Here is a 27,478-nt window from a genome sequence, read left to right on the forward strand (position 1 = left end):
TTGTTTCCCAACTGGGAACACGCCACATGTGGCCCGCCTAGAGCCTGGTGATTGAGCAATTTTACTTGCTTTAGCATGACCTTTTTTGGGACACTTAGGTCGAACAATGATGCTACGACGCATCTCCTTACCAAGGATCTTGTGCCTACAAGCACACTTTGCCAAAGCTCGCTCGTTAAGAAATTTGATTTCTATATCATTCCTCACAAAGATATGAAACGACTCTCTTTTCACAGTGGATTCAAGGGAAAATATGTGGACTAATCCAACCAAAATGCGGACCATATAAATACTTATGGTTTTGGTTGATGAATCAATAAACTGGTCACATGTTTGTGCACACACATTGCTGCTAAGCCCCATGGCCGATTAAGGGTTCACCACCCTACTTATCCCTTAAAGTTCGGGAAACTGGAATGCCAGAGAGTTTATATCAACAGTTTTCGATAAAGTATTGCATGTATTTTGGGTTTATAATTGAACATCGAATTCTCATGTTCATCCCAAATAGCCTTGCCTAGTGATCATAAAGCGCAATTTAAATGATCGACCAGATTTTGGTAAACATACCAAGTTTTTAGTTTTTTTGCCTAGGGCTATGCAATCTTGTATGCAACTATGTTGGTCCGCCTTAAGGCCCATTGCCACCTAACCTATTCGACGTTACAGTTGGTTATTGGGTACGAACCTGACGATTTTCGTATTTATGCATTTAGGTGTGCATTCTATGTGCCAAGTTGCGCCATCGCAACGTACCAATATGGGTCCTCAAAGAAGGATGTGAATCTTTATCGATCATGATTCTCCTTCACACTAGCTCTCTTAGAACCTTGGGATGCGATATCTTTACCGCTCATTTGCAGGTTATTGCTTTAATGAGACAGTTTTCCTACCGTTAGGGGGAGATAAGAACGTTAACGTTCTTGTAGAACGGCACAAATTTACGTGGACATTGCCCACTATGTCTCATCTCGATCCCCGTATCGCATCGCACAAAGTATGATAAGAAAGTGCGATGAATTCTAGTTTTCAGAATGTTGCTCCAGATGCATTCCACTGATCTAGTTAAAGTGACGAGATCATATAACAGCTGCAAACATGCATGCAAGGATAGACGTACTTAATGGACGTCGAGTCAACATCCCTGAAGGATGTGCTGCTTCTGTTGGACGGTCCGGTACACCGGCGGATAGCCGATCAATCTGTCTTAGCCTGGAACACGACAGATCACTTGGTTAGTAGGATTCACTTCCCTAGAAGAGGAACACACGACACAATGATGAATCTATACTTGATTGTTGTCTCAAATCATTTCCATCTCATGAGATTAATCCGGATTACTCCCAAGACTTGAAGTTCTTGGTCCAATATACTAGTTTGGATGAGCTAAATGGAATTGAAATGAGATTACCATCAATAATGTTTTCACTTATATGGTAGCTACCGACATAAATGAAAAGCGACAATATCGAACCATGTTCCATTGATTAAGTGACAATGTAGAACTAATTGGACAACTGAAATTACAATCCAGGTCAAATTCCTTACCGAAGTGTGTTTTGGACATATCGTTCCTACACTACCCAAGGTAACCTTATTGTGTTACAAGTGGGAAATGAAGCGTATTGAGATGAATGAAATAGTGCGATATGATGTATGCCTTACAACGCAAGGCTTTTCTCAAACGTCCTATGATTGATAGCAGCATTATGAAATATGGTTAATGTTTTCTCCATGGGGAAATAGATACAGAGATTTACATGTAAGTTCCTGAAGAATTACATGGACTGGTTCAAATAGTTCCAAACCATAGAACACTCTCTTAACTTGTGTGAGGCGTTCACTTATGGATTGAAACAACCCGACTGATGTGGTATACCCGTCTAAATGATTATTTGATTAGTCAGGGATTGAATGAATGCCCTTGCGTGTTAAACTATGAAGTCTTATTCCGAATTGCTAAAGTTACAGTTTATGTCGTTGACACGAATCTCACTACGACTCTAGAAGAGCTTGAGAAAACTTCCTCGCACCTGAAGACGGAATTTGAGATGAAGGATCTTAGGAAAACTCAGTTATGCCTTAACTTGAAGTTCAAGTGTTGTTCTGACGGTACCTTGGTCTACCAGTCGAACTACACCCCGAATGTGTTACCTTTTAGTAAACCTATGATCGTCTATACGTTATATGCAAATGAGACCCTTGAAGAGGTTATGGAATCTAAAATTCCATATCTAAGTTCAACTTTGCGCTTCTTTGTATTGAGTTCATTGTATTAGATAGGATATCTCATTCGCTATTGATCTATTGGTAAAGATACAACACCGTGCATACACGCAACCACTGAATTGGTATTAAAGATGTACCCTAAAAGTACTACAAATTTGGGCAAATCCCAACGCATCTCGATGATGGTGATTTTTACCACTTGTAAAACAAAGGTTAAACCATAGAAAATTCTTGCAAAAGAACAAGTGTTTGTAGTATAGAATGGCTCAAGCAAGGTCGATCTCCTCAGGGACTGATATAAACAATTTACGAGTTTTTGTGTATTTAACTTATTTAACTCTAAGAACTACACTAATTTGACGAAACTAAATACTACTAGAAGTGACTTAAACAAATATCTAAAATGGGAATTGGCTTATAGGAATAGTGATTCAACTAAACAAAACAAGTAAATGAGGAAATTCAAGATAAAATAAATGATTGAAGAAAAATAGATTGACAATATGCTAGAGTTCAACCTTTACCAACAACACTCCTACCTAGCTCTTCCAATTGCTTAAATAATTGAAAACACACATGCTTTGAAGGTTGGATTTTCCTTGTGTATGTTTTACTTGTGACATTCAAGCTAAAACGTATACCACTACATGCAACTTATCCATGACATTTGGATTAAATATAAACATGAGTGATTCATAAATCTTGGTGAAAATCCTTTTGTTAAACCATGTAATCCCTAAGAGCATGATATTTACCTTAGGAGAGTACAATCCTCAAGCACAACCAATTTTAACGTGACATTCGTTCAAAATTGCATCCGATAACTTTTCTAAGCATCCTAATGGTGATCAAGCATCAAGGTACATAGATAGTTTAATTCAGTGATTGAAAATATCAAAGCAAGCATGTAACAACACTTAAGCAATTGAAGGAGAAATCTACGTAATCATGTTGCGGCTCATGGCCTCACTCTAGCGAAAAGAAATTAGTTACACATAATTATTTGAATACATAGGAAATTATCCATGAAGAATCAAAGAAAAAGACAACCCTTTTTTACAAGGAGGTTATCTCCTTGTGCTCTCCGATCCTCTTTCCATGTGGAGCTGCGGCTCCCTTATTTTTCTGCTATGTTGCTTGTTGCTTCTTTTGCTCTCTGCCCTCTGCCATTCAGTTATTGCCTTGAACAAAAGGCAATAATTGTCAAAACCTACCAAAGCTACAAGTGGAAGACCAACCAAACTCCACTTCATAGTGGGTACCCCATGATCTTCTATTTTCTACCATCTTTTCTTTCCCACATCCATGTGTTTTCCTTGCCTTTAACCAAAAGCTTCTATTTTTCTAATGCTACAAAGGCCAAATGAGTGGCATTGAAAATCCCATTGTCTGCCAAGTGATGATGACAAAGTAAAGCACAAAACAAGTGCTATTACTTTCTTATTTTTATTAGCTACATGGAGTGGGCAGATTTGGCCATAACGTTTAGTAGACCAAAAGTCCTTAGATTTCAATGAATGAGATGTCCTTAGAAAGCTTAAAAGGTCAGCTTCAAAAGCTAAGAAGGAAGTTTCCTCAATTTAGGCTTTAATTATGTACTTATGTCCTGTGCAACCTTCAGAGGTCCAAACTGCCTTGTCAGCACGGTAACCTGTCTTCATTCTTAAGCTGGGAACAATTGGCTAGGAAGTTTGAGCTGAAAATTTGATATGATCATCTTTGATCTCTTGTGAATCCGCTCAAACTGGAATCACTAAAAAATTCCAACGTTTTCATACTTTTCCACCAAACTCAATCTTGCTGCTCCTAGAAACACAAAATGGCAAAACTCATAAATACTCAAAAATTCCAACTAAACTAGACAAGAAAAGAAATAGAAAAAGGGGAAAATATATAGTATAAATATTGGTTCATCACTCGAGCTGATGCAACCCTCTTGATCCTCGGAATGATGCTTACCTTGTTTGTTATGCTGAAGCATGTTACTTATCAAACCCGCACAAGGAAAAATCTCCAAATGGTTATGTCTGTACCGTTAAGGGATATCGCAATATCTTGGAGGTCCACGATATGACCTTAGTTGTGAAATCATCAAATCATTCCAAGACTCACCTCACTTCACTATATCATAAGTAAGACATGGTTAAGAGTTATTGTTGAGTATATTTGAAGTACTTGCTGTGTTTTCATCCATCGTTGAGTCCCGACAACAATCCATGAAGATTATGCAACATGTATCAACCCGACTAAGACATGATACATCAACAAAGTCAACACCAAGATATATTGCGTCTACATCTACATCAACAAAGTATCAAGAGATTGAAGTCATGCAAGCCGATCCCAAACAACCTTGCTGACCTTTACACAACGTCACTGCCGAAGTCAACCTTCCAGAAGCTTGTCCGAGAAATTGGTATGCCTAACTATCATATGCAATGGTTATAGTTCTCATTTGGAAGTTATGTCAAACTCAGGGGGAGTATCCAGAAGTATAATCACTTGATCTTAATGTACTCTTTTTCCCTACGATTAGGAGCATTTTTCCCATTGGGTTTTTGCTACCTAACTAGGTTTTAACGAGACACCCATCATGGGCTGATCATACCTTTATGAACTCTTCTACTTTCATCCAAAAGATGTATAGTTTTGACCTAATGCAACTGCTCACTTTTCTCCTTAGTCTATGGATTTTATCCCACCTTGGGCTTTACCGTTGATCTGAGACTCGCATTCGCTCATTATGCCGATGACTTCATCAACTGTACTTGCTTCATCACTGAAGACCTGATGCGCCATTTACTTGAGTATTTACACACTCAAGGGGGAGTGTTTTATTCCTATTAGATTAGGAATGTGATTATGTAAATCATAGTAGATATAAGAATATCTCTTATATTCCTATTAGGAGTTGATTACCTATTAAGAGTTGTAATCCTAAAAGGGTAAATAATTGACCTTCCCTACTACTATAAATAAATGCACAATGGGGTAGAATATAGCACACCTCACAATTACACATCTCTATTTTCTCTCTCGTTGTCGTACCCCCTCTTTCTCAATGGCCTCCATAACTGTTTAGTAAATTATGCCTACAACACTTATGTTTTACTCCATTGTGTACCCCATTGAAATTGACATGTATACATCAGAACGACTATTTTACATTTTAAAAAAAAAAAAAACTAGAACATATTGTAATTATAACAAAAAAAAAAATTCTAATAGAATAATGCACATAAACATTTGTAAATAATCATTCCTAATTGGAAATGAGAATCATGACATTAAATATAATAGTAATGCTAGAAATACTACATATTTATACTATATTAATGTACTATTTTATGTAACAAATGATGCACAATCGCCATTCAATAAAATAAATTTAAAAATTAGCATGATATGTTCACATCACTTATCACATTAGAGTTGTAATATGATTAAAAAAAATATGGTATTCTAACATTTTCCTAAAAATAATTTCACAGAGTTTGTTTAAAGAAATTTACTTTCATGTTATTGCAATTAACAATTGTCAAAGCAAAATCTCAAAATTGTCAAAATTGATTCCTTAATGATTCTGATGATGTGATTCCACATGTTGGACAGTAAAAAGGTTGTACTTTTTTTAACATCGTACTTTCCCATTGTTCAACTCAGCAGCAGAGCTGGCATTTTACACCCGACTCGTTAATTCGATCTGAACCATCAATTTAAAGTAGTATTTAAATGGATGCTTAACGGCTTGAGTTGTTAACAGGTTCACCCGTTAAATAATGAATTATTTTGGGTCGACCTGTGAGACTCGTTAGCATCCGATACACTCATTAAATGAGAGCGTTTGAGTAATTTCAATAAAAATTTAACAAGAAAACCTGGCCGACTCGTACTCGCAGCCCCGCGCTCTGGTTCGCGCCCTTCTTCTGGCGCCTTCTCGCTCTCTTCTCTCCTGATGAAAGCCGCCTAATCTTTTGAAGTCCTCAAGCAATTTAACACTAAAAGCAATAAGCTCCAACCACTTCAAAAAAAAATAAAATAAAATAAAAAAACATATGAGAATCAAAGGGGAACATTCATACAGCAGACAGCTTGGAGACGAAATAAAGAAACCCAATTGCCAGAAACTCACAGAAACATAGAAAAATGGTGATATTGATAGCATGGACAAATTGAAAGCTTTGAAATTTAAAATGAAATGATGCAAAAAGAGAGAAGCTTTTGGTTTTGGGTTGGATTTGATTTGAATATACTACCAACTAATGTTGGATAGCATGAAAATAATAGAAAAAGGGAACCTGGGAGTTGGGTTTGGTATTTTTCTGACCAGGTCGCCATGGCCAATGCTGGATAGATGATCGAAGTTGATGATGGCGATGATCATGATGTTACAGCCCATCCTTTTCTTTTGCTTTTTTATTTTATTTTTTAATTTGATGTGTGTGTGTGTGTATGATGTTAGACTGTGTTCGTGGCTAGAATTTCCATTGGGGATGTTTCCTAGTGGACGAGCACACAGTTCCCCGAGAGGTTGGCGCCGATTGATACTTTCTGTCGGGCTTCTGCTCACTAGCGGGCTTGTCGGGCAAAGCTTGTCGGGCAAGGTTGAAAGAGAAGGACAGGGTTAACTTTGAAAGGTGCCTTTGTAGGGCCTTAGGTGTAGGCCTTGAGACTCACAATCAAGATTAACGTTTTAGGTGTTCAGGCGTGCCACTGCCATCTTTAGCATGGCAGATGTAAAATAGATGTTGAGTTTTAATTGTATATATACCCGAGAGGCTGTTTTAGTTATGAAAGGTGCCTTTGTGGGGCCTTAGGTGTAGACCTTGAGGCTCTCAATCAATAACTAACCTAGTACTCGAACATATAATGTTTATTTCATTAATTGCAGAAGTGTTATGACTATTATACTTCTAATTACTCGAGCCCGAAGAGCAGAATGAATCCAAATAGGTGCCTTTGTAGGACCTTAAGTGTAGGCCTTGAGGCTTCCCATCAGAATTACTTCTATACTCAAACGTTATACGATAATCATAATATAACAGAAATTAAACTAGGAAATAGGTCGATTACTTGCGCCCCAAGTAACTTTGGACTTCCTGTTATCAAAGACTGTCGTAGATGGGTTAAGTCCACATAAGGTTCTTTTTTATGCCTTGAGATAAGGACTTTTGAATGATCAATCTTACATGCCCGAAGGTTTAGAACTTAGATCTGATTTAAACTGTGAATACAGATTCCAATCGAATTCAAGCACTGAGGAGTCTTTTAATCATTAACTTGCTAGAACTAACTTGGATACAAATGGAAGTATACAACATATTACTAGACTTATGAATGAAAAGACAAAAACAAAGAGGGTCGGGCAAGGTTGGTCGTCTTGCAAGTTCCTATCTTTGTGATTTATAAAGGGGCTTAAGAGCTTAGAAAGAGGGATAGGGAGATGAGTTTACAGAAGGAAATCGATACTACTTTAAGATTTAGACAAGGTAGCAGAGCTTTTACAAAGGCTTTTGGTGAGGGTTGATCTCGAAAGGGATGAAGGCTTGGGCTGACTACAGCTTTGTTGAAGGCAAATCTGGCTTGAGCAGAGTTTGTGTATTTGTTTGTTTGTTTGAGTGTCCTCATCTTTGATTTCTCTTTCTTCTTTTATAGATAGTTTGACTTGGCCTCTTGTAATTTTAATCTTGCCCGAATGCAGATGAAGGGAAATGACTCATCAACTTTTTACTTATACTGCCACTGTAAAGTGTTTTTGGGCTGATTAGCTGGTTGGTCTACACCACTTGGTCTCTAGGTTGGTGAACAAGTGGTTCAAATGATCTGCACCTAGTTAGGAAAAGGCATTTTCTGCCTTCTGGGCTTTGGCTGAGCTTCGGGCTCCTTTCCTCCTAGTCTTTCTTTTGGGCTAACTCCCTTTTAAGCCCAAAGTTCAAGTTTTAACCCAAACAGTGCCCCCTTAAATTAATATTCAGGCTGGAATTCCAGGCGCCAATATTGATTGAATAGCCGCATGCCTGTATACCTCCGTCTTTCTCTTGGGATTTGAACTCTTTCTAAAGATAATTATCACTTTCTTGCGATCTTTCCATTAACCCACGAATCCTCTACATACTTAGCACGAAATCCCCTTTCCTTAAAAATTTCTACCTTCCTAGACGTCTTACTTCTCTCAAACTTTCATACTCTTCTTTGTTCTTTGCCCGATATCTTCTACTATTGTCATCTTCTTTATCGTTCCTCTCCCAAACTTTATTAAATGGCTTCAGGATCCAGCCAGGTCTAACTATCATACGAATCCGGCGAAGGCATAGCTACCTTACACCGCTTACTCAACGGATTGCATCGCCATCAGGCAGGTTTGTATTCTGAACTTTTCTTTGAAGCGCATGGGGCACAATCGTTGGGTCCTGCATGGATTTCTCGTGTCCCTATAGTGATAGAGAACAATATGCCCAGGGGTAACTGGTTTTCCCCAAATCCTTTCTTGGCTGAGTCGGGCATTTCTTCAGTTAAATGGTCGTCATATCGTCGAGGCTTTCCTCTAATGAACGATCCGGCTTGGGCTCAATGGATTGATTAACTAGAGCCAACTGTTAAGAAGAAATGGATGAATAATGGTATCTACGAACTAATAATGCTCTAAAAAACTACCATTATTCCCAAGCCCGAACTGCTTGCTACTTCTCTTCTTTTCTGGAATTCGAGCACAAATACCTTTGACTTTCGCATGGGTCCCATGTTTCTAACTGTTCTAGACATGGCCCAAGTCTTCGGGCTAAGAGCATCGGACATGATAGTAGATGTTACTCAAGACTGGGTTCCCCCTTCAATTGCTGAAAGCTTAGGTTCCTATGCCTCTTTCCTTTCACTGGAATATAATTCTGCAACTTTCAAGAGTTACGAAACTTTTTTCAAGGAGAATTTTGGAGCAGATTCTTCTCATGTTGATAAGGATCAAGAACACATGTACTTCCTTTTATACTGGCTCAACAAGCATGTCTTCCCTAATAAGTCTAAAGGGGTGAAGGTTGAATGGATTCCCTTAGTAGAAGCTCTCCACAACTTTGATGATGTTGTTACAGGTCTATTCCTTCTTTCTCATCTCTACCACTTCCTTTTTGAAATGACTCAAAGCGAGCCATTTGAAACCAATCAGAATGGACCCATATGGATGATCCAAACATGGCTTCAATGGTATTTCCCAGAGTTTTGGGCTGCTAACTTAGAGTTCCCAGAAAGTATGGCCCCTGCCCGAATCTTAGCTGAAGCTGCTCCTACAGATCACTCCACATTTACCTGCTTCTTCTTCTTCTTCAAAGTTTGTAGAACCCGATCATACTTGGAATGGGGCGCGTCAATTTTGAGGAGATATCCTTGGTTCTCTGATCAAGCCTTACAAGACGCTCCCGTGAAAGATGCCACTTCTTTTTTGCAAGGAGAAATTCATTAGTTGTATTCAACCAAGAGACATGGCCTGGGGAGTTCGGGGCAACTGATATGATCAAAGGTTGGAGGTGTATCACCCTAACTTTTACAGTAGGAATATAGGCTTTATGCAAGCCATTCCCATTCCGTTCTTTGATTCTGTCCACTGTGGTACTTCCTTCTGATTACCATCCCCTTCAGAGGCGACCTTCCGAGCTGCTCGACGTAGTCTTGAGGTTATGAATCAGGTCACCCGAAAATCCATAGTTCTCAATTTTGAATGTACTCCACTCTTTTCTGCCTGGTGGGAAGACAAATGGACCAAGAAATATGGAGGAGATTTACGGAAAACTCATGACCTACTCTTCAGTCAACTTTCCCTTAAGTCATACCCTAGTTCAGGCGAACTTGAGAACTGGAAGGAAATGATCCAGCAGAAGAACTGGTCACTTTTGATAGGTATTTCTCTTCTTAACTTAACTCTGTCCCACTTCTGAAGTCTTTTAAATCTTACTTTGCTTGATCCTGCAGCCCAAGTAGATGTTGAAACGGCGCCCATTGAGTTCGAGGATGATTCAGCCGATGCAGCAGTTCTTCATAGAGCCGCAGTAGAGGCTAAAAAACGAGAAGCCGGAAAAGGCGAAGATGTTTTGGAATCTTTTGGAGATTCAGAGGCTGAAGAAACTCTTGATGCGAACATTAAAGCACCTAAACGAAGGAAAGTAGTTGTGATTGAGACCTCAGATCTGAACCTGCATCCCTACCTAAACCTAAATGATCAATTCCTACCAGAAAGAGTAAAAAAGCAATAACCATCCAGACTTCCAAGCCTTCAGTCCCGTCTGCTCCAGTTTCTGAAACAGGCAGAAAGAAGCAAAAGTCTTTAAGTAAGTTTCCTGTTCTCCTTTATCAAACTGCCATCCTTCTTCCTTATCTAATTGTTCTTATCTTCTTTGAAATCAGGATCTCAAGCATCCAAAAAACCAACTATTGCTTCAAGGAAGGATCCACTAGGAGCTGAAATATATCAAAAGGCTGAGGATTTACGAAATATCACCCTCAAAGAGCTTGAGGTATTTTGCTTGTATTTTTATCTGCATAATCTTCCTTAAACTATGAACATGATTATTTGATCTAGACCGCGAGGGAGGAAAAGATCCTTCCGCCTGAGGCCTCTTTGTCATTTGCCCGAGAAACAAGCATCTCTCCTCCTCGGGTTAATCCTTTAAAGGTGCATTTCCTTCAATCTTGAATCTTGGATAACTTTATAGTCTCTAGAACAAATGCCTGATCCTTTCTTTTCTCATCTCTTCATCCAGGTCGGGGTATCTGCCCTCTTGCCTAGTTAAGGATCATCTTCAAAATCTTCAATTTCTCCTTCTACCCTGGAGGCAACTCCATCTTCTCAATTTGATCCATCCACAAGAGTCATGTTGCACTTTGTGGATGAGGGTAGCAATTCGGTGAGCACTTGTCCTGTCATTGAATTTCTGTACATTGTGTCCATATTAACTTATGTTTATATTTTCTTCAGCCTTCTCCAATATATAGACCACAACAACCGTCAGTGGTAACACGTGACGAACCCGTAGTTCCTGAGATTCCTGTGACCTCAGGGGCAGCTATTTTGCAAGTGCTTGCTTGCCTAATAGTTATCACTGATGAGCTTCCTTCTTCTCCTCAGGGTCGAACTCAAGTATGGAAGTATTTTCTTTCTAGTTTCTTCTTATATCCTGTTTTATTAACAATTGTTGCAATCCCTGGATGCCTCTTAGGGCATTGGTGAAGTTTCGGGCATAACTTTTTCTTCCCCTGTTGGTGATAGTGGTTCTCATCCTCAAACAGAAGTTGATATTCTTTCTTTCGAAACCCCCGGGCCCATTCAGGCATATTGTTTTTTCCCATGGTTTCTTTCTGCTTTAAACTTTTTCACTGTTTTTCTTGCCTTACTCTAGTCTTCTTTGATTCTTATAGCAAGCCCTGAGAAAAGCTTCGGGCAAATCTCTCTCGCATTTGGTACGTAAGACGGAGCTTTCTCGGCCTTCTTCAACTTCTGGAGGTACAGGGATTACCCTTTCTGGGCTTGAGAAGACCGAGAAGACCGAAATTACCCTCTTAGTGGTTACTACTCCATTAGAAGAAACTGGAGTGAGAACTCCTCCTCGTTCTTCTTCTTCATTTTCACCTACTGCTAACTTGCTCGAACTTTTTGAAGAATTCGGACAACTTGAGACAAGGCTGAAATCTTCAAAGCATTCTTCAGCACATTCCGGCTTTCAAGAGCAACATCAAGCTTTCCAAGAATGGGCTTGGAAGGACTTCTCAGCTTCATTCAGCCTCAAGGCTCATCGTGACCTAGAAAAGGTTACGATTGAGCTTTTCAAAGCTAATCAGCTATCCAAAGCCCAACATGATTCTTTTCTCTCTTATTTTAAGAACTTGAGGGATCTTAGGGAGCAACATCAGAGAGCTGCTAGACAAGCCAATCATGTAAAATGCTTTAAGGAGAAGGAATTAAGTACTTCTGCACAGGTCGAGCAGTTGATGGATGAGGGCTTGCAGACAAAAGAAATGATCGGAGTGGTAACTTCTGAAATCCAAAAACTGGAGGAACAACTTGTTGCTCTTAAAGCTGAGTAAGCAACTCTTCTTGGCACCCTCAAACATCAAATCGAAGAAGTGAAGAAGTCAAACTCGGAGCTAGAGTACACTAGGTCTCAACTTGCAAATAGCAATACTATTCTGGCCGAACCTAGTAGGATTTTTGTAATTATGCAAACTTATCATCCCCGAATAATCACTCTGAGTAAAGATGTAAAATTATTAGACTAGGATTACTTGTAACCCTTCTTTTAGCAGAATGAACATGTGTTTTGCCTCTGCTTGCTTTGCTTATGGCTCTTGTCTGAATTTTCTTCGGGCAACTCCATGTCCCCTTGTTTATTATTTTTTTATTATTGTTTTTCTCTGCTTCCTTTACTAATACCAATTTGGGACCTGATCATGATCACTTGGTCCTTCTTATGGTACTATTATTTAAGCGGGGGTGTTGGGGCAACTTGGGATCCATCTCCCTCTTCTTTTGTAATAAATGATGACCCTGGCTTCTCTACCCAAATCAGGTTGATCGTATTGATAGGGGCCTCCGGGAACTGGTTTGTGTCAACTATCATACTGGCTTGAGGCTTGTCCAGTAATAGCTTTCCCTTCACTATAAGGTCTTGTATCCAATCTCTAAACTGGACACAATTGGCTATGGAATGATTGAAGGTATAGTGTAACTTGCAATATTTCTTCCCTTTTAGCTCTTTTGGCTTGGGCATCTTTTTAGTACTGTCGGGCAAAATTACTCTTGCCCGCACCAGTTCTTCATAGATCTCATGAGCTTTGGCCAAGTCAAAGGAATAACTCTAGTACTTGGGAGGTTTCATAGGAACAAACCTTCCATCATTCATCACAATTTTCTGATCTTTGATGGGTTGAACCAACCCTTTCACCATTAATGGTTTGAAAGGAGTGGTCATCTCAGCAGCACAAACATCAATTTCCTCCCTATCATGGCCATCTTCATGCTCTGGCCGTGTTTCTTCTACCTCTACACGATGAATCGCAGCTTTGTTTTTATAAAAAGGAAGAGCCTTGGAAGTGTGCTTCACTTGTTGTTCCTCTAGCAGCAGCCTTTTATACTTTGTTGCAGCGATTACCAATTCTTGCAACTCATTGAATTGCGTATCATAGAACCTCTTCCTCAAAGGTAACCTCAGAGCCCTTTGGGCGATTGATATGAGCTGAGCTTGGTTGACGGGGAATTGGCATCTCATCCTTGTTTTCTTGAACCTCATCATGAAATCCTCTGTAGACTCATGTTCGTATTGTTTGACTTCAACCAGATCATTAATAGTCATTTCTGGTTCTATTCTGTAAAACTGTTCATGGAAGGCCATCTCCATCCCCCTAGTTGGCAATAGAGTTAGGGGGTAATAGAGAATACCACTGAGATGCTAGTCCCGCCAATGAATTTCCAAACAACCTTAAGTTGTAGTTCGGGTTGTCTTCATATGCCACACAATGATTGGAGAATTTGAAAATGTGGTCTCTGGAGGACACACTACCATCTTCACCAAAAAATGTTGGGAATGCAGGCATTTTGAAGTTGAAAGGAAACGGGTTTTGCTCATCAATGTACTCAGGATAAGGCTTTTGATAGGTAACCCTGAATACTGGGCGAACTCGTGGTTGAACATTATGAACCACCGTCCTCCTTAACTCAGCTAACTCATCCCTCAGTTGTTGAGTAGCTGTATTATTATTCTGGAAGAGAAGGGCAGACTCGCTATTCGGGCTCCGGTCATTGCCCGCGCCTCTTTCTTTGACTTAGGCTTCCTCCAGTTGGCTCCTCCTCCCTTATTAGCCAGAGGAGGTGGCCTATAAGGAGGAGGTTTATCTAAGGTGACAAAGCCTTCTTTTCCGCTGACTCCTTCGGTTATTATGGGCATCCCATACCTCGTCCTTTCTTGTTCATTCTGCTTCCTATTATTAAATGATAATAATGGAAAGCTGAGGAACTCTTTTTCTAGAACTGGTTCAATCATGGGCTGGCTTCCTTCAGGTACTTCTTTTTCCTTTCCCTTATCTTGTTTTTCTTCTAATAACGGAAATAAGGGAATTACTGTTTCACTTCTGATGGTAACCTAGCTCATCCCACTTCCTTGAGCACCTTTTGGAGTAGAAAACTCCAGATCTAGTCTTCTTTGTAGATTCCCTGTCAAGGTACACAGTCTACTTACTTCCTTCTTAGTTTCCAAAGAGATTTTTTCCATGCTTTTCAACACTTGTATCATAGTAACCTGCAATTCTTCATTAGTTCCCTTTCCTTCAGTTCTTCCAGATGAAGTTGGGCTTTCCAGGACCACCTAACTTGATGGAGAAGAAAGATTTCCTAATTGATTTGTCATCTTTAACAAAGGTTGAGATGATTCGTATTTTGTTCTCTTTTTAACATACGAGATTGAAACATAAGTCCCACTGGGCATGCCAAAACTATGTTCGTGGCTAGAATTTCCATTAAGGATGTTTCCTAGCGAACGAGCACACAGCTCCCCGAGAGGTTGATGCCGGTTGATGCTTTCTGTCGGGCTTCTACTCACGGGCGGGCTTGTCGGGCAAAGCTTGTCGGGCAAGGCTGAAAGAGAAGGACATGGTTAACTTTGAAAGGTGCCTTTGTAGGGCCTTAGGTGTAGGCCTTGAGGATCGCAATCAAGATTAACGTTTTAGGTGTTCAGGCATGCCACTGCCATCTTTAGCATGGCAGATGTAAAACAGATGTTGACTTTTAATTGTATATATGCCCGAGAGGCTGTTTTAGTTATAAAATATGCCTTTGTGGGGCCTTAGGTGTAGGCCTTGAGGCTCTCAATCAATAACTAACCCAGTACTCGAACATATAATGTTTGTTTCATTGATTGCAGAAGTGTTATGACTATTATACTTTTAATTACCCGAGCCAGAAGAGCAGAATGAATCCAAATAGGTGCCTTTGTAAGGCCTTAGGTGTAGGCCTTGAGGCTTCCCATCAGAATTACTTCTATACTCAAACGTTCTATGATAATCATAATATAACAGAAATAAAACTAGGAAATAGGTCAATTACTTGCGCCCCAAGTAACTTCGGACTTCTTGTTATCAAAGACTGTCGTGGATGGGTTAAGTCCACATAAGGTTCTTTTTTATGCCTTGAGACAAGGACTTTTGAATGATCAATCTTACATGCCCAAGGGTTTAGAACTTAGATTTGATTTAAACTGTGAATACAGATTCCAATCGGATTCAAGCACTGATGAGTCTTTTAATCATCAACTTGCTAGAACTAACTTGGATACAAATTGAAGTATACAACATATTACTAGACTTATGAATGAAAAGACAAAAACAAAGAGGGTCGAACAAGGTTTCACCTTGTCGGGCAAGGCTAGTCGTCTTGCAAGTTCCTATCTTTGTGATTTATAAAGGGGCTTGAGAGCTTAGAAAGAGGGATAGGGAGATGAGTTTACAGAAGGAAATCGATACTACATCAAGATTTAGACAAGGTAGCAGAGCTTTTACAAAGGCTTTTGGTGAGGGTTGATCCCGAAAGGGATGAAGGCTTGGGCTGACTACAGCTTTGTTGAAGGCAAATTTGGCTTGAGCAGAGTTTCTGTATTTGTTTGTTTGTTTGAGTGTCCTCATCTTTGATTTCTCTTTCTTTTTTTATAGACAGTTTGACTTGGCCTCCTGTAGCTTTAATCTTGCCCGAATGCAGCTTGAAGGGCAATGACTCATCAGCTTTTTACTTATACTGCCACTGTAAAGTGCTTTTGGGCTGATTAGCTGGCTGGTCTACACCGCTTGGTCTCTAGGTAGGTGAACAAGTGGTTCAAATAATCTGCACCTAGTCGAGAAAAGGCCTTTTCTGCCTTCTGGGCTTTGGCTGAGCTTCGGGCTCTTTTCCTCCTAATCCTTCTTTTGGGCCAACTCCCTTTTGAGCCCAAAGTTCAAGTTTTAACCCAAACAGACTGTTCATTAATATGTGTGATTTGATTAAAATATGTGTGATTCGTATTGGAATGAAAAAATAAAAAATAAATAAATAAATTGTTAATGAGTGTTAACGGGTGAAACGGATAACTTATTAGATTAACGGGTTGAATTTAGATGATCCGTTATCTAAACAGGTTGGGTTTGGATGATCCATTAAGTTAACGCGTCGGATTGAAACCGACTCAAACCCAGTAAACCCGATCTATTTACAGGTCTACTCAGTAGTCAGATTCCAGTTCTCTGTCTATTGTAATTTTCCTGAGGTAGCTGGCCGATCCATATTAGCATGCCTTACAAGTGGCAAATTCCATCGTAGAAGTGGCGGAACATATTTTGATATAAAAATGTTAGATAGATGGCATTTGGTAAAGAGAGGATCCTCGCCAGATTCTCTTTCTGAGGATCTCGAGGATCCTCAAATCACATCCGTTCATCGTACATCGTACGGTCAGAAATCATTGTAATATTTTATATTTAAAATTGAATATAAACAGTACCTAATGAAAACTGGTCGCACGATGTACGATGAAGGGATGTGATTGCAGAATCCTCAAGATCCTCACAAATAGGCTCCGACGAGGATCCTCTCTTGCATTTGGTAGACTACATGTAGATCACTTGGTGAGATCTCTATTTATTTATGGGTCTTACTGTTATTAGAGAAATAGTTTATATGTTTCGTACAAAATGTAGTTTGTGAACCATTAACACTACCAACCTCGGGACCCATCGTCATCTTTGCATTCACTATTTAGTTTATCTACGTCCGGTTTTTTAGCATCAACATAATCTCCCATTGACTCATTTGTGGGAGCAAAGTTTCACCTCAGATTAAATTGACATAAACCTACACACGCAAAGAAAAGAGATAAATGGAGTTAGATTAACACTGTTGTAGTGTTAGCCAAAAAGTCTTCGATGCTTAAGTTAGACAGACTGTAGAAAGTAGTAAAAGTGTGGTGATAGTTCTTAATTAGCGGAATAAAGTGGTTAGCCTTGGCTAGTTATAGAGAAATGAGGAGTAGACAAGAGAATTCAAGTATTTAGATTGCGTTACCACATATTAACCCTAGATGGGTGTATTTATACCGTGGGGAGAGAGACCTTTTTAGGAATCTTCGTTCTAAGCCGAGAGAATCGTAGAGGATATCTAGAAGTAGATATTGCACTCTCATAGAGTTATGATTAGTTGCAGCGTATGTCAATTCCTAGATTATAGGAACTCCAAGACTTATAAGATTTGATTGTGTCCATATCCGGATCAAATCGTGTGTCTTGCTAAACAAGCATGGTCATTTAGCAGAGTCGCTAGGACTTCGCCTAATGCCACGGAGTAGATTGATGGTGGCACTGCTACTCCATCTAATACAGCTCTGCCAGGAGCTGGTGACTCTATGACCAGACTTCTAAGGTAATTGTATTCAAATCAGCCTTACTCCAACTTCAAAAAATTATGGTCCCACAATTGTCCCTAACTATCCATTTGAGAGGCAACTTGTTTCCCTTGAGGATAGATTGTTATCCAGAGACCATGCCTTTCTTGAAATTTGGTTAGCTCATTAAAGGGAGGCAGTTGGTTTGTTCTCGATTCCTGTAATTCTTAAAACTAACTGTCATAATGCACGCCTCCGTTTTGCGCACACACTCCTTGAAAAAGAAATCACGTATCTCATTGATTGGTCTTGATTCTCATCCATGCTAATCTAGGATGACGATTCTTTATCTTTAACTATAAGATCTTTTCCTAGTTTGTTTTTAAATAGCCTTCTCAAATCACATTTTTCTTCATTCCTTCCTTATTTGTGCAATGACTTATGTTTTTCCCCTAAATTATCTCTTCAATCCTAATCTTCCTCTTGGTTATTTGTTAGAGAAAATTTCAATCCCAGAAAATCATGTTGCGTATAGCAAAAATCTATGCATTCTCATAAATGTCTCCTTGTTTCCTACAACTTGCTCTATAATATTCATCACTTCTTGCAACTCGTTCTAAACCATTCATTCCTTCGCAAGGCTCTCTATATGGGCTTCGTGGAAAGGTAGGATCTGCATGAAGTGTGAAGATCCACCGAAGGGTCTTTCATCACCATTTTCTTCTTCATCTGATGCTCGCTGATGGTGATGATGACGTCCCTTCATTTAAACACTCACCCATGCAGCACTCATATGGCTTCAGTGTTTGAAATTGCACTAAAATGCCCCATCGCGAACCTTCTCCTTTGCTGACACATTGTGCAAAATTTGCACCAGTGTTCAATTCCTTCGAGGTGATGGGATGTTTTAGTATTCTCTGCCTCAGTCTCTTTTAATTTCTTCTACTTGTGGATGCTAACGATGGCAAATCTTCATTTGAAGACTTGCTCACAATGTAGTGTTATGTCTGGAATACAGCAAGGTGGGCGTAGCATGTCACTAGCTTGACAGTGGTATTCTCTCTAGGATCAACGATTCCAGTCCAACACGTCGTCCTGACTCTAAATTTTCTCTTTTGCTAGGGCTGAGGGCTTGTCTCCTTTAGATTGTTGTACTAGTTTGATCTTCTTTAATTTATTTCTGTGAGAATCTTCCTTTCTTGTGTATCTTTTGGCATATAGAATTCCCAATCCAATAAATGCTTCCAAAGTAAATGAATTTTGAGAAATAAAATAAGCAAAGAAGCAAAATGTGAATAAGTTTGTGGGCTCATGACAAAGTTTTAGAAAACCTCTTGGTAATGTTGGCTCGAAAAAACATTACCTCCCAAACTCTGCATCTATAAAAGATTCTCATCGCGATATCCGGAGTACCACTCAACTTCGGTACCAGGAATTGAACATTAAACCCATGAGGAACCCTTCACTCTAAGCTCATTTTCTACATTTATCGAAACTGAGGTGACTATACTTACATCGAAAATATCTGGCAAGAGATAAGTTAGCAAAACGTTTTATACATCTCTCATGTTGTTGGGCTAAAGGTTTCAAAATTGCAACATAGTAAGGAATTTTCCTTCCCAGATTGGATTGCATGTCCTTTCTAGTGAATCTTAAATGATAGTTCTTTGGAAATATAGTTTTCGACATATAGGTCAGAAACACTTTTTGAATCCTTTTGTCAAAACCTTGTGTTGCACTTGAGTGTTTCCGATCGGACTAATTGGATTTACTAACCCAAAGCATTTCCCCGTAACTGAGCTTCGCTGGAATAAAATTCCTCTTGGGGATTACCTAGTCTGGATGCCCTTTTCAAATTCAACATACTAGCTGTTGAGATGTGTCTGTTGGAAGTCTCTCAAGTCTTCTATACCCTCTTGTCCCTTCAAGGCTTATCGCTTATTTCCTAGGTTAGTAGCTGGCTCATGTTGATCAACATCTTGGTAAGGAGATCATTCCACATTATGACCATCCATGTCGAGGATATGCGACTCTTCATGTTGGTGGGTACCCAACTGATAATCAACAGTCATGAGGGCGATAAGCTCATGAGATTGAGTCTATCTAGCCTCGTGGAGAATCTCAAACAACTTCTCATAATGTTCTTGGAGAATCTCACCCATGATCGTTATTTTGTTGTTCTGAACTTCCAACTCTTTGACTTTAGCTTGAAGGCCAGCTCTATTTTGTTCCTCCTTCGTTTCCTTACGCTTGGCACAATAAGAGTGTTGTTATGCATGTTGTGTGACACACCTCGACTCGGAATGTCCACCTAGACACTCGAATTGCGATGTGTTAGCTGACACCTGGAAGTTACGAAGCCATATAGTGTAGTGATGTGGAAAATGTAAATAAATTAAAACCTAAAAGTGACTAAATTAGAGTGTGCATGTGAACGGGATTGAACCCATATCACACAAGTGATGTCAGAGCATAGATAAATTACAGTAAAAGAAGAGTAAAGACATGTATACCGAAAGGAGAAGTCACCTACATGATAGCTTTTACCAGCAATCATCATCGTCATGAAACCTCTGCCACTAAAATCCTGGAGTGGCAAAAAACAAGGGTGACAAATAAAGTTTTGTAAAACCTTTTTGAAAAGTGTAACCCCTCACTATAAAACAAGTATATGGTTTCCCAAAAATATTATAATAATAGTATGTAGTAGGTACCCTGCAGCATAAGTGAGTCCAAGATGTAGGGTACAACAACAAGGTATCTCAACATTAAATCTGAAACCGTTATTAAAAGAATTCAATGCTCATCAATATATGTAGGCACATAAGTCCACTGCAGAGATATTTAATCAATGGAACAGACTGGGTGTAGGTTTTACACTCTAGTACTACATCACGTGAGATGTGCTAGTCGCATCACAAACGAGTCCAAAACATCACACAAAAGGATAGTAAATGGTGCATGTGAACTACATATGAAGCTAGTCCTTGGCCCAGGACAGTACAAATAACTAAGAGACACCGTGCAAACATGGAATAATGAGCAGATAAAACACAAGGATGTCATGCCACAAGTTTATGCTCACAAATAATATTAAAAAAATATAAAGTGTACGAAAAGTCTATTTGTAAAGCTAAAAATGACATGTCACATCATAATATATAGAAGCAATTGTTGGGAAAAATCACATATACACACATATACATATATATATATATATATAAACAAAAAGACCCACTCACACGTACATGCATGTCGTAACCGTTCGAGCTAGGAAAACCGAAGTCTTCGATAGTAATTACACCTAGCATAATATTGGGTCCCATCAGTAAAAATCAACTAAAACGAATAAATTTGGAAAAAAGAACGGCGGATTTGGAATCAACGCGTCGAAATACGCTAAAAGGGGTCCCCAACGAATTTTGTAAAAAGGCAACGGTCAACCATATAAAGTCAATTGAGATGCCCCGATGGTCAACTATGTTAAACCTTCAGAATTTCCTAAATGGATGTCAAAAATGAACTTAGGACGTTGAAATTAGGCTAGGAGGGTTTTCGAGAAAATTTCGAAAAAGTCAACTAACGGTCAATAGTGAACTTTAACGGAATATTCCCTCCTCAAAAGGAATATTCTATTAAAGTTGATTGGGAGTTAACAGAATATTCCAAGGGGATCCAGGTTGGATTTGGCCCACGGATCCGGGTTATAGTTTTTGGCCAGTTCGGGTTTGGGCTTTTCTTTTTTTTAGAGATGGGCCGGGCTGGGCTAAAATCAAGGCCTACAGGTTTGGCCTGGGTTTGGGCTTAGGTTTTTTTTTTCTTTTTCTTTTCTTCTTCTTATTCTGGTTTGTTGTAGATTTTTGTCGAAAAATCTGGGGAGGAATTCAAACGCTCTGTTCGGAGCCATTTCGCAACCAAATTTTGCCCATAATATATCAAAATGAAGCTAGGAAAGTGTAGAACAAGATTGTACTTATATGGAGTTCAAAAAGTGGCCGAAGATGGCCAGAAAATGGCCTAAAAGGTGACTGGTCCGTTGGCAGCTGGGTAACTCACCGGAAAATTAGACAAACTTTAAACGTCCATAACTTTGTCAATTCATAACGAAATTGGTGACTCAAAAATGAATATCATACCCTGGAACAAGATGAACAGATTCGTACCTTTCTAGGCGGTTAAATCGTCGTGGTTTGGCAGGAAAATGGCCTGAAAATCACGGAGGTTGCCGAAGTTTGTCCATTACCCCTCGTTGAAAATTGGAAAAGAGATAGAGATGTGCATGCAGAGGTTAGGGCTCAAATGGCTTCTACTCAATCTATCACAAAGACATAGAGGGAGAGATTTGATGTGTTAGGAACACCCACTAACTTCTAACTCAACGACATTTCGCCGGAGTTCGTCGTCGGGGGAAGACATGCATGCATAGATTCATAAAAGGGTCTAAACCCTTGAAATTTCGACATAAAAACACAGTTTGAACAAGATTATAACCCACAAAAACCATTTTGAAGATTAGAACCTTACCTAAGGTGGAGTTTGAGAGAGCTCAAGCTCTTGATGTTAATGGTATGGCACATGAAGGTTCTATTATGGCACATGCAAAGCTGCCGGTGAATTTCTCATGTCCCAGAGGTCAAGGTTCCACTTTCTAGGGTTTGATTTGGTCGAAGAAGGTGGTTTGCCAGAGAAATAGAGGGTGAAGGTCGTTGGTCTTTCGGCCTCTCTATTTACAGAGATGAAGAATATGATGGAATGAGAGAGAAAGTTTTTAAAAATAATACAATTAGTGAGAGAGAGAGAGAGAGAGAGAGAGGGAGAGAAAGCCAAATGAAGGAACCGGCCAAAAAGAAAGAAAAATGATGTGATGTGTGATGGAGCTAGTTTTGAGTTTCTAAAACCCAAAATAATATTTGTTTAAAGCAACTTGCACACCATCCCTCAACATTAAGCCTCTTTGAAGGCTGGTATATGCTTCCCACGCCAGAACAAGGCAGTGGTGCACACTACACGAGGTTGGTTTTTAAAGTTTCAACCTCTCTCACGTGAATTTATACTGTTTCGATTATAACTTGTTCATTATAACTCCGAATTGAGTTCCGTTTGTGGCCACGTGTTTGTAAAAATGAGTACTATTAAAAATAGTAAAGTGAAAGGAAAATTTGAAGTCCATGTGGAAGGCCTACGTGGCATCTTAGGGGTATTTTGATAATTTCACTAATACTAAGAATAAAACACAATAAATCTCGGGACGGGATGTCACATTGTGACTCCCCTCACTTCTTATATTGGAGATGGATGCTTGATCGTAGGAAAGTGTACGAAAGATGGAAGTAAGCTTGACTGGTAAGAGCAGGAGTCAGTGTTGTTCCCATAAACAACACCAAATATTAATGCACAAAACCGGGTTAACTCTCGAACAATATCAAGTGTCAAGTTATAACCTTCGCAAGGTTGCTGGTCATCAAGTATGGGTAGTATGTAAAGAGATAGAAGTAGGGAAACAAACACATGATGTACCTGGTTCACCTTAAGTTGAACTACGTTCACGAGGGTAGAGGAATTCCCATTGATAATGTATTTACATGATACAAAGGTTTAAGGGGGGTGTAGTCAAATTAGGATTTGATAGGATTTTAATAGACTTTAAAATCTGGGTGTAGTCAATTATAATTCTGAAAGCAGATTTTAAAAGATTTTGAAATCATGGTGTAGTCAAGTTAGGATTTGAGAAGATTTTAAAGAATACATCCAAATCTAACGATAGTCATTTAGGATTTTAAAAAGTCCACACATTCTAAGTGTAGTGAGAATATAAAAGATTTGCTAGGATTTTAATGGGTGAGGGATTTTGATGCATTTGAGGGAAGGTGTATAAGTACCAAATGCTTTCAACAATCCAACCTTCACCCCTAGGATTTCTTTTCTAGACCAAAGAATCCTCTTTGCAGAAGATGAACAATCTTTCGTCACCCCTCATCCCGAGCAACGCACCCACTGACATTCTATCATGTACAATTCCAATCCAACGTATTATTTGAATGGGACAACATCCAAAATATGAAGAGCAACAACTAACAGAGAACGGATGGGACAAAACCCAGAATATAGACAATGTATTTTTTGACTTGCCTTTTGTGTGTATGTGTGTGTGTGTGTGTGTGTGTGTGTGTGTGTGTGTGTGTGTGTGTGTGTGTGTGTGTATTGTATTAGATTTTAAAATTCAATTGTGATGTTGCTTTTGGTTTATACAAAATATTTGAATGGCTTCGATTCCTTATTTTAATTTTGTGAGTTGAAATTATTATTTTCAAGTTTAATTACATGATTGATTGCAGGTAGTTATGAGTCAATGATCTTTGTTTTGGTTAGTTGATTTTTTTTAATTATAATTCAAATGAGAAGGGGAAAGACATATTTGATTGGTTTGTATTTCTATATCAATATATGTATGTTTATGTTATGTTTAATTTTTTTTGTCAAATTGTGCATTGATAAAGAAATTCATTTGATGTTGTAGAAGTCAACTAAAAAATCCTAAGAAATCCATACAAATCTACAATCGAAATCCATCTAAATCTGTCAAAATCCATCTAGAATTGTAGAGTCTATTAAAATCCTTTGAAATCTGCCATTTAAAAAAAGTTTTTTTTGAAATTCTTCGAAATCCAAATTGACTACACCCCCTAAGTACAATATCATGAGTGAGTTCCAATAATTGATTAAGTAGAATAATAGCATTAGAGATTAATAGTGGGATAACGATCTTCTTTTATAGCTGAGAAGAGTCCCATGCTTTCGTCCGCAGTCGATGGAGGACTCTAGGAGCTTTATTATAGTGTTGACATGTGTCATGTTGTGATTATTGGTCTCTTGATTGAAGAGGAACTCATGTGTTTTAGTATATATAGGTACCTCACCATGAATTCTTTAGTAAGTCTTCGAAAGTATAAAGTTGACAGGTGCTCGGTAGTTTCAAGGTTAGTGAAGTATAATACAAACAATATTGTTTTCTTATTCAAGTGATTTTCTAATTCTATCATAAAGGAGAGAGGATTTTCTAAGCGTAAGTTATTCAAGCAATACTTCACGTGTTATAATACAAGGAAAAGGAAACACAATGTGAACATTTTTTCTTTGTCGAATCACAGTGTGCACACTTGAGTTTAGTTAAGTTGGCTAGAAATGTGCTTCGCTCTTTGCATCAAAGTTTAAATTTTCCCAGTAATTTTGATGAATATTGTTTAGAACACAATTGGATTGATTTATTTTTTTCCTATTTTATATACAAGTGATTAAACTAGTCTTGTTGATGCACAAAACCGGAGGGTCTTGGAACAACTTAAATCCGACCGTGAATCTACAAAAAAGTAAAGAACACAAGATGTATCGTGGTTCACCCCAATGTTTGGGCTACGTCCACACTGATGTTGATTGTATTTCTCTGTAACTGTATGTATGGATTACAAGTGTGAGAGGGAGTCCTCTAGAGAAAGAGAGAGTTTGAGAGAGCTTTGCTCTGAATATAAGAGCCTCTGTTTGGGGATGTGAGGCATGTGGATTGTGAGGGTAAAGAGTCCCTTTGATAGACTAAGGGCTCATCCCCTTTTACATAGATCATGGGCTCAATGTCTGGAAGCCCAAGTAACGAGGCCCAATATAATATGGTACCAACAGTAGTCCCCCAAGTCTTCAGTCAAGAGAGTCTTTTGGCTGGAGACTTGAAATTCAGTCCATGTGTAGGCCGAAGTAACTAGATGTCATCTAGAACTGATACTCGATATGAGGCGATGCTCAATGTGAAATGATGCTCATCTAGAAGTAGCACATGTTGCCAGGCTGCTCGGCTTATGGCTTATATTGCCTTGGTTGGCTCGGCTTGATGCATTGAAGGTGAGGGGGTCCCTTTTATAGAATAAGGGTTCGCTCCTCGATACATAAATGATGGGCTAGAGTTGATGTTTGCAGCGAGGCGGTTGCTCAGCAGGCGGCGATGCTTTCTAATGATGGTGAGGGAGTCCCTTTTATAGAATAAGGGTTCGTTCCTCAATACATAAGTGATGGGCTAGAGTTGATGCTCACGGCGAGGCGGTTGCTCAACTGGCGGTGAGGCTTTCTAATAATGGTGAGGGAGTTCTTTTTATAGAATAAGGGCTCGCTCCTCAATACATTAATAATGGGTGCTCTCTAATGAAAGTGAAGGAGTCCCTTTTATAAAATAAGGGTTCGCTCCTCAGTACATAAATAATGGGTTAAGTCCCCCAAGTATTTTTCATGAGACCCAGTTGCGGAAACCCAACATATGGTACATAGTGTAGTCCCCTAAGTCTTCAGTCAATAGAGTTTGTTAGTTGGAGACTTCAAATTCAATCAATGTATGGGCCGAAGTGGCGGTTGTTCTGAGGCAGTCTTGGTATACCATGCACTGAAGCTTTTATAGGTGAAGCTTTGAAGCTGGAGCTTTTGTAAATGAAGCTTTGAATCTGGAGCTCTGTAAATGAAGCTTTCGAAGCTGGAGCTCTAAAAGCTAGAGCTCTGTAAATGAAGCTTTCGAAGCTGATTGACATGAGTGATGCTTATGAATGTTTATGTTGATTGACATAAGTGATACTCATGGATGTTGACAAGAGTGATGCTCATGAATGTTGACATGAGTGATGTTCATGAATGTTTATGTATGATTAACATGAGTGATGCTCATGAATGATTATGCATGATTGACATAAGTGATGCTCATGTATAATTTTGGAGTACTGGACGTATTTTTGATCACCTGGTTGATGATAATAGCGGCAGGCTGCCGAATAATTTTGGAGTACTGGACGTACTTTTGATCATCTGGTTGGTGATAATAGAGGTTGAACCTTAAGTGGAGGGATGGAGGTTGGAGTTTAAAGCCATAGGGCCTGGCTCTTTTGGGCATATGGGTCTTCGCCCTCCACATAACATTCCAGCCCATTGAACTAGGCTTGCAGACATTTTGCTCTTTTTTTTTTTTGGCATGTTGCCTTCTTTCTTGATTTATGATTACCCTCTGGTGGGGTTATACAGATGTCTCCAAAAGATAAGAAAAGTAAATCGGCAACAGCGAGATTTCCTTTATGAGAGTGGTTGACAGTTGCATGTTGTTGGTACGTACTGCGCCTACTGCGTGCTAAAGAGTTTTTTCTATTTTTCCTTTTCTCTTTCCACCACACCTCTCTCTCTGTCTCTATCTTTGGGCTGTTGTCATGCATGTGCGCCCAATTAATCATTAATCTCTTCTTTACTGTTTGTCCCCTACCACTTGCGGTCCTACTCAGTCAAATCCCAATCTCTCAGATTTTATTCTCTTCTCTACTTTTGCTTTCAGCTTTGCAGGTTTACAGCATGGGTGAGCAGTGACTGTGAATCCACTTCCTCCTCGGCTTTTCTCATCTCCAGACATCCTTTTTTAGAAGTGGAATCTTATCTTGTTCTATGCTTGCCACTTCTGTATGTTGGTATACCAACTCCACTGCTCTGGGACACGTCATAAATCTCACCCTTGATAGCCATGAGCAGAGACTTCTTATTGCTTTAATTCTTCTTCAGTGATCTTGTTGAGCTGGACGGGAGGCGGCAGAGGCTGCATCTCCTCCTCCGAGTCATAGAGGTTACTAGGAAATTAAGCTGTTCTTGTATAGTGTTGTATCTCCTTATCCAGAAATAACAGTTTTCAACCAATCAGTAACTAGATGTCGTCTTCTCCAAGAAGGAATAAGTGGGTACCTCCAAATTGTGTGGTGCTAGTATCAGCTATGGAGTTATGGATCTATCCACATTAGCCGAATCTTTCTCCAGCCAAGGCAAGCTTTTGGTGACCTCAGAGTTGTGCTCCTGGTCGTCACGCAAGT

General features: G+C 39.2%; 1 long non-coding RNA gene across 2 annotated transcripts; it reads right to left on the minus strand.

Moving 5' to 3' along the window:
* Window positions 1–5,697: 5,697 nt before the first annotated feature.
* LOC114821196 (uncharacterized) lies at window positions 5,698–22,329 on the minus strand. Of its 2 annotated transcripts, none has more exons than XR_011575592.1 (4): window positions 22,131–22,329; window positions 21,770–21,921; window positions 20,140–20,193; window positions 5,698–6,250 (listed from the first exon to the last, which is right to left on the minus strand). It is a non-coding gene; the product is annotated as an uncharacterized lncRNA (long non-coding RNA). The 2 variants fall into 2 exon arrangements; XR_003768636.2 differs by lacking the exon at window positions 5,698–6,250 and adding an exon at window positions 16,614–17,080.
* Between the last annotated feature and the right edge of the window lie 5,149 nt (window positions 22,330–27,478).

The sequence above is a fragment of the Malus domestica genome, chromosome 14 (genome assembly GCF_042453785.1).
Source record: "Malus domestica chromosome 14, GDT2T_hap1".
NCBI classification, from domain to species: domain Eukaryota; kingdom Viridiplantae; phylum Streptophyta; class Magnoliopsida; order Rosales; family Rosaceae; genus Malus; species Malus domestica.